Raw genomic sequence first — 16,079 nt, forward strand, 5'->3', positions numbered from 1 at the left:
ACGCGCGCTCACCTTCTTTCCTCGCCCTCAGTATCCAAACCCCCGGCCTGAGGGCGGGAAACCGAGCGGAGGCACGAGCCTGGGGCAGTCAGACACTCGCGCCTGGGACACGGGAGCCCGAGCCCACGGGGCGCCCGCCTTACCCGAGCCTGGCTGCGGCGAAGCAGCAGAGGCACAGAAGCCTGGCAGCTGGGTAACCGGACTCCACGGCTGCCACTTGGGACTGCCGGCCACGCCCCGGCCACGCCCCAGCCCGACGCCACGCCCCGGGACCGCGTCCCCGCTCCCCCCCTCCCCCCACCCCACCCCGCGCTCCGGCTTCCTCCGGCTGCAGCCGCCCGGCTGTCCCGCCGCTCCCTCCTCCCTCCCTGGCGGAGGCGGCTGGAGCGGGCCAGCCCGCGGGCATCGAGTGCCGCGTCCTTCCAGGGCTGGGCAGAGTTTGAGTTGAAGTGAGGAAAATTAAGGTAGGCCAGGTGACCTGGACCCTCGCCCGGCACCAACAGGGACTGGGGACCCCAGGACCTCTGATGAGGGAGGAGAGGAAGTTGCCCTGGAGACCGCCTCCTCCCCGCAGGGGACAGCGAGAGTCCGGGGTCTACACTGGGTGGAAAACTCACCGGGAAACCGGCGTCCTAACCTGCTGCGAGTGAGCCGAGTACGACAACTTGAGTGGGTAGCTGAGGAAAATGGGGTCGGTTTGTTTTTCACGGGCTTCTTAGTTTTTCCTCACAACCTGTGGGCAGCCGAGCCCTGGAGTCTCAGACTCCCGGCAGCACTTGGGGAGAGATTTTTCAACTACCTCCGTTTTTTTTTTTCAGTGACACTGGCCTGGCTTCCCAGATACTAAGAATTCTTGGCCAGGCCCGAGTTAGAGCACAAGTTTGAGGTCTCCTCTGAGGTCTCACGTCGCGTATCCTGGACTTCGGTGTGAAATCACTCTGAGGAGGATGCTCCTCTCATCTTCACCATCTCTGCCTGGTTAGTGCCTATTCTTGGTCCATCTGGAACATCACTCACCCCATGCAGGCTAGGTATTCCTCCCGTGCCCTCCCAGGACTCAAGACGCCTCACTTCCTCTGCATGACGCTCTTCACAACTTACTGCAGTTACTTGTTGCATGGCCTCCCCTGCTTGACTAGCAGGTCGGTGAAGACAGGAACACCAAATGTGTAGTAGATACATAATAAATACTGTTGACCGATGGCAGGCATCTAACAGTCGCCTTTGAAGGTGACCCCAGGGCCCAGTTCTTTAGTGACCTTTGCTCACCTGTCTTTAACTTCTGAGTCTGCACAATTTTATTTCAGAGTTAACATTCCCACCCCTACTGCCACTCCCAAGTCTTCATCCTACCTCTTGAGCAGAGGCTTCTCCTTCAGTCTTCTTAAAGATACAGGTATGGAAAGAGCCCTCTACTTGGTTCCTCTTGTCTCAGCTCTGCTAGCTGGCTTAGTGGTCTTAGTTGCCCTCAACCACTGTGGGTCTCAGATCAGAGCCTTTGATACTTTTAAGGCCCAGGAAAATGGGGGGGGGGGGGAGGATGGAAAAAAAACTTCTTGTTTGAAAAAAATGTTAATAATATACAATGTTGATTTATCAGTCTTTATTGCAAGTGCAGTGGTTAACAATGTTGAACTTTCCAAGCCCTTTGATCTTGGAAGACAGTAGGGTTAAAGAAATCTTCCCACTGCTTCATGTTCTGGAAATGAGAACTGGTTTATTGCAAGGAATCGTCCTTCCCCAGATGACTTAAACAAGACTTACTGATAAGACTTACCTTGTTTATCTATGACACAGACCGTCCAAATTCCCATTCCTTGCATCATAAATGATTAGCTGAACTGTTTGTGCTCATTAACCAGTCTGAACAAAATACCTGCTATTTTGACTTGATCAAACTTTAGTTAGGCTTCTCTCTTTCTTACTGGTCCTGAACTTTGACCAGTTCTCAGCCTGAGCCCACATACAGCCCTGCCTTCCAATTCCCTGAAAATAGGCTTTCCCTTCTCTACTATAAGATTATGCCACTCCAGCTCATCCCAGTTCCCCACATCCTGTTATGTCCATTGTTTATTCCTCCATAGAAATGACCTTTTCCACCTAACCTTCCAAAGGCTTGCAGATATAAGGATCAAATCTTTTTCCCTGTAGTGATACCCCCCACCCCCAATTGCAATAGTCTCATAAAAAATTATTTTGAATGAAGTCTCTCATTGCCTTGCTTTTTTATCTGACCTTGTGAAATGTAATTTTTAATACAGGCATAGCTCAGAAGTATTGCGGGTTCAGTTCCAGACCACTGCAGTAAAGGGAGTCACATTTTTTCGGTTTTCCAATAAGTATAAAATTTATGTCCACACCATACTGTAGTCTGTTAAGTGTGCAATAGTATTATGTCCAAAAAAAAAAAAAGCAAAGTGCATACTTTAATTAAAAAAATAATGCTCTTGGAAAAATGGCACTGACAGACTTGCTCCATGCAGGTTTTTATAAGCCTTTAGTGTATAAAAAAAACACAGTGTCTGTGAAGCCCAGTAAAGTGAAGCACAGTAAAAGGAGGTGTGCCTGCGTTGTTTATGAGGGAAGGGCCCCCAAAGCAAAAGTGCCCTGTCTCATTCCTGGCTGTAAAATGGAGAAGTTAGATTATATAGAGCAAGATCTTTTTTGGCCCTAAAACTAGTGAATTCAGAAGCTGAATTTCTGAAGAAAAGCAAGTCAGACCTTACAGGGCTCAGCAGGAGGAGCACACTGGCACTGGAGGTGGTTTGTTCGGCAAGCCTGGTGGTGTTGTTGCTGTTATTTTTTAATTGAATTTGAATGTCACAGTCCTTGTCAGTCTCTATAGTCTTTACCATTTATATTACCTGTTTGGTCATCGAAGGCGTTGAAGTCTGTGTCCCTAGAATGCTTTGGTGTTCTCAGAAAAGTGCCTTGAATTACAGAAATACCTCCTCCCTGTCCTCCACTGCATCAATAGGGATCACCAGACAATGATGTCTGTTAATCTGTATACTGTAGGATTCAGGTGCTTGAATGAAAGGACAAATATTTCATTTATAGTTGAAATGTGTTTCTTTGGTGATAAGATACTATCCAGTGCCACCATCTCTCCTTTCTAAGCATTGAGAGATTTTTGCCAGATAAAATAAATATCCCTGGAGGGTGTATGGTAATTTAACTTCAAATCAGGATAGAGTCTCTGACATACGATAATAAAAAAAATGAAAAGAAATAATGCATAAGGATATTAGTTTGGTCAATTCTGTGAAATAATAAAAAATAACTTGTGATGGTTTTAATACATGTCCAAAACTTCTATAATACTTCTCCGTTTGATGGCGCCTAATTCCCCACCCCTCGAGTGTGGGCAATATTTAGTGACTGGCTTCTAACACATAGAACGTGGTGGCGATGATGGAGAGTGACTATCAATGTACGTGGTAAAATGATATTATAACTTCCGCCGTGTTCTCCCTCTCTCTTGGATCTCTCTCTGGAGAAAGCCGGCTAACCTGTAGTTAGGACATGCAGGGAACTTTATAGAGAGGTCCGTGTGGTTAGGAACTGAGGTCTCCTGCCCATAGCCATTACAAAGCTGAGGCTCCCTCATGTGAAGATCCCAGCTGAGACATGACTCCTCCAGTCCCAGCTGACATCTTGACTGCAACCTGTGAGACACCTTGAGCCAGGCCCACAGACTTCAGCCTCTCCTGAATCCCTGACTCACAGATACTCCACTAAGTTTTGTGGTGATTTGTTACACAATAGAAGACTAATACGGAATTTATTCAAGAACCTTTCCTGATGTGGATGGGCCAAAGATGATAATGCTAATAATATCAGGCATTTTAGATTTTTCTGCATTATAACGTCTTCTGTATCTTCGCAAACCCTTTTGATAGGCTGAACTATGTGGACTTTTATCATTCATCTTAACTATCCAGAATTTGCCCCTGTTTTCTGTGTTTGGAGAGTCTGTGGGGCAGAGTCTGTATCTTCACGGAGAAGCTGTAAAACACTGCCTTTACTTTCTCTTTGATGCTCCATTATGCCCAGGACATGGACACATATTCTCAGTTGTGCCAATCAGATTCATAGCCCCAGACAAAATACATCCGGGTGTGGGAGGTGGCAGCCACAGCCACATCTGCTTCCAGAGGCAGCAGTGCAGTGCTTCCAGCGGCTGCACCCAGTGAAGAGCAGCAGGGGTATCGCTGTCTGTGCCCAGTGCTGGCGGCAGTGATGCCTCCATGGTACCAGTGCTACAGGACGATTTGGACTTTGTCATGATTGTGTAACGTACAAACTTAGTCTACCACTTCCTGAGAAAGATTCTATATCCTTTTATAAAATCCTTTTCTGCTTAGAATAGCAAGTATTGCTTTCTCTTGCACATAACTAAAAATCCTGACTGATACAGGCAGATACTTTCTTCATTTTGCGAATGAGAACATTGAAGACTAAAGTTGTTAAATGATGTGTCACTAGATAAAAAAGCAAGTGAGAGAACTGGAATACATTGATTAGTACAGACTGGGCTAAGCAAACATATTTAAATTTATCATTTAAAAGGTAAAGGATTTATATAATAAAAAAAAATTTTGATAATGACTCTTCTTTAAACCAGCCACTTCTCTGCCCTGCCCCATATATTAAGTGCCAGTATTACAGCACTGAATCCATTATTGCTTCAGAAATGGACTGTGCTCTTCCAGACTTTCTTGATATTGTGCAGATACTTCTTCCTGCAAATGCTTTTCTCTGTCCATCCCTGCCTCCCACACATTTTAACAAATTTGCCTCTTCTGACTTCAAAACCCAGATTTAGTGATGATTCCTCTTTGCAGCCTCTTCTGAGCCCTCAGGAAGAGGTAATTATTCCCACACACTCCTCATGCTGTCTCAGGGTTCTATTTCTATGCATGACAAAATGCTTACTAAGCTTGTTTATCTGTGTGAGCAACCCCAGCATATCCCAACAGAAGAAACAGAAAGGTTCCACACTCTGCCCAGCCAAAGGAGAACGTCTTGAAAAAATAGTGGGCTTAGAACAAAGTCTGCTTATTGAACAGGGACCCTAGTGCTTTAATGCCATCAGCTGTAAGAATGCTGAAAACTAAGTATATAATCCCATGTAAGACACTGGGGACATTTTCCCAAAATAAAATTGAATGATTCTAGAAAAGTCTTCAAGAAAATGACATTTGAAAATTTCTCAAGTAAATGAGTAGGTTCCCATCTGACTATGAAGGTCACTACTTGACAAATCTAACCCTTATGTGAAGAGTATCCACTTGGATTTTAATACCTTACTTTTACATTTTGATAAGAAGACAAAAGATCACCAAAATTATGTAGAAACCTCCAATATGAGGGAGATTAAAACATATCCATTTGAAAATGGAAAAGGAAGAGACAGACAATTCAAGGAACAGAATAAAATTTCAAATAATATTCTCTGGGAAAGGAAAAGCTGAATGCATTTTAAAATTAACACTGAGGCACTATATTTTAAAAAGAAACAAAGAATGAAAAAGGTCTTTTGAATTCAAACAGTACTAAAATACACACTTTAATAGAAAGGTTGAATAATAAAGTTAAGGCAATCTTTCTGAAGGTAAATAAAAATGATAAAGAGATTGACAGTGGAAAAGAAAGGAGAACTAGGAGATGAATCCCGACTTCCAGGACCTTACCAGTCATCCCAGAAGAGAGAACAGAAATGTAGAGTGTGACTGATCAACCAAAGAAATAACAGAAGAAAATCTAATAGAAATAAAGGACATAGACTTCTTGATAGAAAGAGCCTCTTTGAGTGCCCAGAGAATAAAAACAAAATCTTTTATGCAGATGTTTATTGCAGCTGTATTCATAACTAGAAATAACTCAAATCTCCTTCAACTGATGAATATGCAAACTCTGATATTTCTGTATATACCACAAGGGAAAGACTATTGTAAGAATTCCCTCTGAAGTATGACATTGATGCAATACCAATAAAAATCCCATCAGAAGTTTTCATAAAAATTGACAAACATTTGAATTTATCTGAAAAGGCGAATGAACTAGAATAGTAAACAATTTTGAAAAAGAAGAACAAATTTGGTGGACTCACAAAACTTATTATCAAACTACAGTAACACTACACTATAGTGGTGAAAGGAAACACATAGAGATCAGTGAAACAAAATAGAGGGTCCAGACACAGACCTGCACAGGCATGGTCAATTGATTTTTTTTTAAAGGTGCAAAGGCAACTGACTGGAGAAAGGATAGTATTTTCAACAAATAGTCCTGTAACTGTTATCATCCACATGTTAAATGAATGAGTGAACTTCAATCTATGCTTTGCACCTTATACAAAAATTAACTCAAATGGATCACAGATATAAATCTAAAACATAAAACTATTAATCTTCTTGAAGAAAACATTAAGGGAAAAATCTTTGTGATCTTGGATTAGCAAAGATTTCTAGATATGATGCCAAAAACATGATCCATTAAAGTTAAAAAAATGGAAAAACTGGACATTATTAAAATTAAGAATTATGGAAACACTATTAAGAGAAAGTAAAGAAAAGTCACAGGCCTGGAGAAATTATTTTCAAAATTATCCGATTGAGAACTTGCATCCAGAATATAAAATAAGCTCTCCAAATTTAGTAACAACTGAAATAACAACTGAATTAAAAAATGCCAAAAGATTTGACTACTTCAAAAAAAAAAATTACGGATATAAAGTGAACACATGAAGCATGTTCAACATCAATTAGGTACTAAAGAAATGAAAATTAAGCCACAATGGGATGTCAGTCACCCTCTGTAAGAATAACTAAACTTAAAAAGATACAACATTGCCAAATGCCAGTGAAGGTGAAGAGAACCTGAAATTCCCATACATTGCAGGATTGCAAAATGGTTAAGCATTTTCTTACAAAGTTGAACACATACTTATTTTATGATCTAACAGTCCTACTCCTTGGTAGTTACTCAAGACAAATGAAAACTTACGGTCATGCAAAATCATGTATACAAATGCTTATCACAATTTTATTCATAATGGGAAACAACTCAAATACCCATCAACTGGTGAATATACAAACTCTGGCCTATCCATGTTGAAATACTTCTCAACAATAAAAAGAAATGAAATACTGATACAGGCAAAAAGGTGAATGAATCTCAAATGTATTATGCAAACTGAAACAAATCAGCCATTCTGGAAAAGGCAAAATGAGAGGGACAGAAAATATATCAGTGGTTGCCAGAGGCATGGGATAACTTTGTAGGATAATAGAACTGTTCTATATCTTGATGTGTTGGTGATTATGTGACTGCATCTGTTTGCCATTTTTAAATAGAACTATACTTCAAAAAATGTGAATTTTACTGTATATAAATTTAAAAAGATAGGAACTTAAAGAGTCATTCACTTAACCATGTAGAAAAAAATAGAAAGGCTAGAGTATGTTTTATTACCAGTGTAATAACAGCTGATCAAAAGACTGCACACACTTTTGTGCCTGGATAGGTCAAGGGTAATATTCAGGAATATCATATCAAGATGGTATTTCAAAAGTAGAAAAAAAATTGGGCCAGATGCCTCATTTGTACAATCTTTACAATATTTATTTGAAATTATTTGCAATTTTTGTGCCTCAGGAGATAATCCCAGGGTCTTCCTACAGCAAATACTTCCTTTTCTTAAAAGCTAAAATTGCATGAAACTGAAGAGCCAGAGATTTGTAATTTGTGAATTCTGGGCCTGCCACTCACTATGTGACTATAAACAAATTATGCAATTTTCAGGAAGATAATAATTTTTCATCAGTGAGGGTATAAGTTCTCTGTTAAGTATAAATGCTATGCACATGTGAGATGGGAGGATTATTGAAATAATTCTGTCCCTGCAGAAGTAGGTACAGATATGAAGCCTCTCTCCTGTCCCCCCAGCCTCCTTGCTCTCTCATTCTGGCTTGCTACTAGATGATCAGGTGACACACCATCCTTCTGGTGACCAGCACTAGAACTGCAGACATAATGCCTAGAGAGAGGTACCTTGTTCTTCAGGGCAGGGGCTCTCTACTTTATCTGTAAGACTAAGATCACAGTGTTACATGTGAATTTTCACTGATAAGGGACTCTCCTGCCATTGAGACCACGGAGACCAACTGACCTTGAAAGGCTTGTTAGGAATCCTTGCTCTAAGCACTTCCCTAACTTGAAGATTTTATAGGTCAGTAAAATTTCAAAGAAAATGAGAACAAACATAGGATTGCCTATTTTCGTTTTGCCAAATAATAGCCTTAAAAATAAAACAAATTCTGAAATCCTTATCAAAGCAAAAGTAAAAACATACCAAGTTACATTATTATGAAGTTAGTTACCCAATACCAAGAAGAATAAGCAGTTTCTAAAAACTTCCAGAGAAAATAATAAAGATCACCTGCAAAGGAAGAAGAATAACTGTCTTGGACTTTCCTGTAGCAATGCAGGATGCTAGAAAACAATGTATCAAAGTCTTCAAATTTTTTAGGAGAAATGATCTTTAAATTAGAATTCTGTACCCAGCCAAGTTATCAAAAAGTTGTAAGATGTTTTATATATTTGTAAGAACAAAATGGTAAACCTCCCATACACACCTTTTAGGAAGCTGTGAAGAAAACCTTCAGAAAAACAAAGACATTAACCAAGAAAGAGGACGGCATGACAACTAGGAGTAGAAGGAACAGAAGAGTCAACATGAAAAGAAGTGAAGGGAAAATTCGGTGTGAGACACATGCACAAAGCCCAGGAAGAGCCAGTCTGTATTGGAGTGGGGAAAAAGGGTGCAGGAGACAGTCTCTAGAGGAGAAAAAAAGTGCAGTAGATGGATTATTTGATATGAATGAGCTTTTGAAAAATGACTGATAGACATTTGTTGGATCTGCTTGAGCACTAGAGGATAAAAAAGGACTAAAAATTTAAGTGAACACAAAACCATGTAATGGTACTTTTTTTTGGTACAAAAAAACCCCATTATTTGAAATGAAAAGAAAAAATAGCATTTACAATGATAACAGCTAACATTTATGTGCAAAAAATTGTAAATAAAATTCCCTTACTTGAAATTTGCTAGAAGACTGTAATGGACATTTGTTCTATTTTTGGCCTTCCCAACCTCTTGAAACAGTCTTCCTGTTTGGAGGAAATTTCCCACTCTACCAGTTTCTACATTCCCAAAGGAGAAGGCAAAACTTTTCTTGCCCAGCTTACGTTGTAGAGAGGGCGCAGGTATGTGATCTAAGCTCACCCATCAGCTGCACCCACAGGAGACATAGAGTAGTATAGAGGTTGACAGAGTAGATGCCTTGCAGAATTTAGCTATGTTGGTGGCGAAGACCTCCACTCCCAGATGCAAAGATGGCAGTGGCTCTAGTGACAGGATCCAGGGCCTGAAGCAGTGGTGAGATTTCTGCTGCCTGTGCCCAACAGTGAGGGCAGTCACATTTTCACAGAACAGTTCTAAACTATTGGTGGTTGTCCTCAACAGTGCCCACGATATACTTTAATAAGTTAATTTTCTGTGAAACTTCTAGGGTGGCTTTATGTCGTTTACAACTAAACCCCACAATGGATGATAAGAATTTTGCATTTAGTGTTGACATTTCACATGCATTCTTTCACTAGATTATAATCCCATAAACCAAGATGATGTAATATGAGAACTATGATAATACCTGGCAATGGCAAGTATGTGTAGAATTTTAAACAGTGTCCTTCTAATCAGTCATGGGAGAGAGAAGTCTGGGATTTATAATTTTTAATGCTATTCAGCTAAAGCCCTAACTATAAAAAGTGTAGAATTTTTAACATTGTCAAGTGCAACATGACATTTTATCCAGGAGAATGGACTTCTGTGTGTGTGTATGTGTGTGTGTCTGTGTTTTCTTTCCTGAACTGACAGTGAGACTGAAGATCCTTGGGTGACTTTTAAACAAGTTATAAGCCTGTGAAATGAGGAGCTTTAAAAAAAATGATGGCAGGTTCTTGATTATAGCGGTGCCATTGAGCAACCACTATAATATAATATTTTAGATGAAAAGTAACATTGAGACAGGTTATTTTTCCAGCACTTGATTTCAAGGTCAAATATATTTCGTCTTACTGTTTTGGAAGTGCCTACATTGAAAGGAAAATGAGAAAAGACAAATGCATTTTTATGATAGAACTCTAGATCTTAAAAAAGATAGATATTGAAGCAATTTGAAGTTGTTCTATAACAGTGACCAAACCTAGTTGTTTTCCATGCTCTAAATGCTTCATACAAAAGCAGAATAACTACCTGAGACAATGCTGTAGAATGAACGACTCAGAGGCACTTTGGATTTTGCAGTCTCCTTGTGAATTCTGCCCAGATGTCTATATAAGTGATTGCAGCATTGTGTACTTACTCATCAGCAGATGGAAGCTTCCAGAAGAAAAACTGGCCCATAGATTTTAGCACACTCTGACATGAAGGGAAGGTTAATTCCCAGAACTTAATTATGTTAACATCCCAGAAAGGGTCAAGGAACAGAATAGTCTCTAGTTAGTATCCTAGTACTACGTATATTATCTGGAGAGAATCAGTTCACGAATAAGGACTGAACTCCAACTTATAATGGCAACAATGCCTTAGTTTGGAGAGTGCTTCTTCAATAAACTTTCACACATTATTTTAACTGATACAATGAAAGGACAATACAGCAGAAATGAAATACACAAGCAGCAGAGAAAGGACATGGCACAGAAATCATTTGCTTTTGACTTTGCATTGCTTTTGGCAATTCTGCATGATGTCATTTTGAGGTAAACCCTTGTTCGCATCCTAAGAAGCTGTTTTCCTTTGGATTCTCTTTTATGGCTTTAGTCCCTTTAATTGAACCCAGTTCATTCCATAGATAAAATTAACTACCGTCAGTTCTCAACTTCCCATCCTCAAAAATAATCCAGATCACTTCCTTTTTGCTCATCCTTATCTGTTGATCCATCCTTTCACACTCCCTGGTTCTTCCGTCTACTCTGCTCCCACGCATGCCCTGTTTTGTTCTAAATTTCTACTCCTGTTATTTACCTCCCTGTTTTGTCATTACAGCCCCCAATTTTTCCTTTTATTGCACATGTCAAAATTACAATTATACATCCATTTGCTTATTTACTTGTTTCCCCCACTGTACGATTATAAACTTCATGAGGGTAGTTACACAGTTTCTTTCACCACTACATATTCAATCATCACCAGAGTGCTTAGCGTATAATAGATTTTTAATAATGTGTTGAATAATAAAACAAATGACTAAACTTATATCGCTAATTAACCACTTGTAAAGAAAACTTAAAGTTAGATCCTAATTCATATCTCACTAAAAACTTCCAGATGAATTCCAGATTTAGAAGAAAGAAACGAAACTACAAAATTTTTTGAGTTAGATATCAGTAAATATTTTAAAATTTGGTGTGGCTTTTCTTTGTCATATTTCTTCTTCCATCTCTTCTGCTATTAAATTTCCCCTTCCTCCTCTTTCTACTTCTCATTTTTGTTCTATTTTTAGAACAAAAGCATAAAAATGATACACTTATTATCTTTTAAAAATACAAAAAAACTATCCAGAAAATGAAAGTCCATTCATATTCCATCCACCCATTTACTCCCTCATCCCAGACAAACCAAGATAATCTTTTTGTTTGTTTTTTATTTGAGAAAAGCATTTTGTGTGTGGGCCAGAAGCTAGGAAGTGACGGTTGACTGCCTGGTTCGTAAACCATGCCTTCGAGCTGTAACTTTAAATGGTGGAAAGGGCTAGGGAGCTCTGTGGGTCTCTTTTATAGGAGCATTAATCCCGTTTGTGAGTGCTTCATGACCTAATCATCTCCCAGAGGCCAACCATTTGGGCATTAGTTTTGAACATAGTAATTCTGGGGGGAGAAACATTCAGTCTATAGAAGTAGCTAAAAGTGCTGCTATAATGAAAAACCTAAAACACATGGCATCGGCCTTGGGACTAGGTTAGGGGCCAATGTTGGCAGGATCTCAATCTCCTAAAAGGTGGTTTGATTGTAAACTGAATTGTATTCCCAACACAGTGTTCAGAAAATGGTATAGATGCTAAATAAATATCTACTGAATAAACAAATGAGGTCTTATAAATAAGTAAAACAAATACCCTGATTTAAAAATGGTCAAAGAGAATAAATGGGCATTTCACTCAGAACACAAAAATTCAGTTGGGATATAAAAACTTGCTTAGTCTCAAGAAATGAAAACAGTCTCCTTGCTGGGTGTTTGTTTTACCTATCAAACTGACCAAAATAAAATAGCATGATTCTAGGAAGGCATGAACTAGCAAAATATTTGCTAGTGTGAGTGAACATCAGTACAATATTTTTGGAGGGCATTTAGCAATACATACTAAATGCTTCAAAGATGCATGTGCCTTTTAACCCAACGATTTAAATCTTAGAAGAATTTCCTGAGAGAATAATTAAGAATTACACAGAATTTTAGCCATAGAGATGATCTCAATGCAGTATTTTTTATTATAATAAGAATTTATTTATGATTGTCTGGCCCTAGGAGATGAATTGTCTGTAGTGTAGCAAAAATAATGTTACAAAATTGTACTGATGGGCATGAAAAAATGTCCATGATACATTTCTGAGTAAAAGGACAGGTAACATACTGATGTGTTTGGTATGATTCCACTTTTATTAAAATGTATAATACATAATATAAAATAGATTATACTGTGATATACATACATATAATTTAAATTTTTTCATACATACAAAATATATATCATGTTTATGATATCAGGTAAAGACTATCATATATGATGATACATGTTACACTGCATACATCATATATATGTGTCATATATCATGATATATGTTATACTCCATATATATATATATATGAAAAAATGTCTGAGAAATTTCCTAGGGAGTGTTAACAGGTAAACTGCATAGCGTAAGTGAGGCCAGAGATGCATGCTGGTACCAGCTCATTCAGGGCCTTTAGTTCCTAATAGAAACTTGGTTATTTCCTTCACAGCAGCACGGAGCCAATGTAAGATTTTAAAGCAGAGTAATAGTAAGATCTGGTTGTAATAGTTGCTGTGTGGAATATTTCAGAAGTGAGCAAGAGAAGCAACTATAGCACAACGACTAAGACCATGGACCCCAGAGCAAGACAGACTAGAGTTGAATCCAAGCTACTCCCACTTAAAATCTGTGTAACCTTGGACAAGGCATTTAATCTCTCTGGGCTCCAGGTTTCCTCTTCTATAAAATGGTGATGTTAATAATATTTACCTCCCTCCCAGGAAAGTTATGAGGATTAGATACTTCAGTGAAAAGTGTTCAGAGTAGGACCCAACACAGACTAAGTTCTATATGTAATTATAATTCCCCTTTTAGAAATAAGGAGGCTTGCTGAAGTTAAGTAACTTGCTCAAGGCCATATGACTGGAATTTTGTGGTAATGGTATAGCTTTAGTTGATGATGAAGTGGGATGATCACACGTTCCCTGGGTTAGAGTACGAGTACAGAGCACCACACCACCAATTAATATCCCCAAGGGAGAACAACTCTATTGAAGATGTGATCATGATGGTATTGGCATATACATACTTGATTCCAAGTACCGTAAAACATGAGTGAAGTTTTTTTTTTTTTTTGAGATGACTGTAAGTATTATGTATTTTTCATCAAGATGAAAACTAAGCCCAAAGACAAACTAAGTGTTCTTATATCCTGGAGAGTTACTTAACCTGTCTGATTAGCTCCTCCAGTGCAGTGCCTCTGCTTCCAAAGTTGGGAGGGAACATGGTGATACACATGCCTACTCTGGAATTTAAACATATGTCTGCCCAACTACAGAGTTATGCTTGGTCCATTGATTTACAGGCTTTCACTTCTATTAAAATGCATCATTGTGGTCGACTTAGGACTCCTGAGATAACATTAATGAGCAGTTTAAATCTCCTTGGTACCACAGAGTGACACAGCCAGGAATGGTTTATTAACAGGTCTGGCTGTTGACAAACTTGTCAAGTGAAAGAAGTTGGTACAGCCTTACCCTTTGGAATCTTTCAGCCGCTTTATTTATTTTGGTTCTCACTTCAATTTGTTGTCTCCCTGAGAGCACACTTATTTCCAGTTTCCACCCTCCTAAATCCCACTTCATCAGAGAGGGCATTGTGACCCAGTTTATTTCATTAACCTGTACTGGTCGGCGAGTGGGGCTGATGGGTTATCCCATTGTGTTGTGTATCCAAGCACAACCACCAAGTGATGTTTAGGCACTTATTACTCACTCAGCAACTATCTCGTGAACATCTGTTGTTTTAGGTGCTGAAGAAAAAGCAAAGAGCAGCCTCTAGGACCTCAGTACTATCTTACAGACTAAGATACTTACATTGTTTCAGACAGATAGTGTGACAGTCTAGGAAGAATTCCTCTCCAGTCAGCCTCTTGGTTCTAGTGCTGCTTTTGTATTCGCCCTAATAGTTACACTCCCTCTCTCTCTCCCCTTGTTTTTATTTTTATTATTTATTTCATAGGAAAAGTGTATTGAGGTTTTCTGTGCCCCTTGTTAGTAGATTAAGGTATTTTCAGCTGGTGCACTAATTGATCCCTGTGCCTCCTACCTTTATCTTTCTTCCCTAGAAGGAAATATTCTAATTCCTAAAACGTTACCAGGATCTTCCTAATTTTAGGCTTTTTTCCATTAGTTGACAAGTCCTTTCTTCTCTCCTCATTTCCAGAGAACAACTAAACCTCGCTTAACACCTTACTTTGAGTTTCTCAGAGATCTAGTACATGTGCAAGAGTCCCAAAATGTCAGCATTTTAACCCAGATTAAGAATCTTTTCATGAAATTTCATTTATCCTAACAGGGCCCAAATAATGAGAAAGAGTCGCATCAGAAGAGCAATTGGCTGAACCTCCAAAGACCTCTCTTGGAAACAAACAGAAGTGATGGTGGTAAAAGACCAGTCAAGTTAAGAAGCCTCTGCTTCCTGTGTAGGGCAACAGAGCAGTGAAGGACTGGGATGATCATCAGGTAGTAGTTCTCCACTGGCAGAGGTCATTACGGTTGTGACAATGCCTAGAGTTGCTCCTGGTGAGACAAACTGGGACCTGGGACCCTTTGCTGCAGTGCTTGCACCTGGAAAAATGTCTCCTGAAACAACAGAACACAAAGAAATTATAGGGACTAAATATAACTGTGTACATGTGCAACTGGGGCAAAGTGTGAATAACAAGATACAAAAAGACCAAAACCCCGCTGCCATTTCTGAGGTGTCGGGAACAAAAGCAGGTGACTGTGCATGATCCCTGCACACAGCACCACCAAGGGGTGGGCAACCACCTGGGCCACCCCTCTGGCCCAGCCCATGGATCTGCCTTACTCTCACCCCATTTAAGTGACGAGCTCGCCCCCACTCAGAGAGCAAGTGCGGGAACCTGTCAGTTGTTTTCACTTCCTCATGCTGCAGCAGGAGTCCCAGTAAAGCCTTGCCTGAATTTCTCATCTGGCCTCTTACCAATGTCCACTGATTAGGGAGTCCAGGAACCCTGGCTGGTAACGCTGGCATTTAGTGCCTGGGCCCCAGAATGCCACCAGTGTAGCAGAGCGCTAATAAGTAGCACTGTTAGTTCATTCCCTTGCCAAGGGGAAGGAAATGACGTGGTGGAATCTCTTCCCCAAGGTTATATGCCCAGCCAGTGCCAGAGCTAGAGACAGACCTTGTGTTACAGACCCAGATCCTTGGACTCTTTAATCAAAAGAAATTGATAAGACGCCAGATGAGAGTTTCAGGCAAGGCTTTGTTGGGACTCCTGCTGCTGCATGAGGCAGTGAAAACAAGAAGTAGGTGCCCTTGCTCGGTCCCAAGAGGAGCTACTTAGGTCCTTAAAAGGCTTAACAACAGGGTCAGGTCCCTGGGTTGGGCAGGAGCCACAGCTTAGGTGGTCTCCCCACCTCCTTGGTGCTGTTGTGTGCAGGGATCACGCACAGCACCCTGTTTTTGCTCATAGCAGCTCAGAAATGGCA

General features: G+C 39.9%; 2 protein-coding genes across 3 annotated transcripts in view; one reads left to right on the top strand and one right to left on the bottom strand.

Annotated features, from left to right (window-relative positions):
* Positions 1–211, bottom strand: part of WDR72 (WD repeat domain 72) — a 190,943-nt gene extending 190,732 nt beyond the window's left edge. For both annotated transcript variants that reach the window (XM_045506253.2, XM_045506250.2), the window contains exon 1: positions 13–211. The gene's annotated coding sequence lies outside the window, so the exon portion shown is untranslated. The remainder of the gene's footprint in view (positions 1–12) is intronic.
* Positions 212–315: 104 nt separating this feature from the next.
* The window catches only part of UNC13C (unc-13 homolog C), a 639,986-nt gene continuing 624,222 nt past the window's right edge, over positions 316–16,079 (top strand). The window contains exons 1-3 of the mRNA XM_074366154.1: positions 316–464; positions 819–978; positions 14,920–15,086. The gene's annotated coding sequence lies outside the window, so the exon portion shown is untranslated. The remainder of the gene's footprint in view (positions 465–818; positions 979–14,919; positions 15,087–16,079) is intronic.

The sequence above is a fragment of the Camelus bactrianus genome, chromosome 6, assembly GCF_048773025.1.
Source record: "Camelus bactrianus isolate YW-2024 breed Bactrian camel chromosome 6, ASM4877302v1, whole genome shotgun sequence".
Taxonomy (NCBI): domain Eukaryota; kingdom Metazoa; phylum Chordata; class Mammalia; order Artiodactyla; family Camelidae; genus Camelus; species Camelus bactrianus.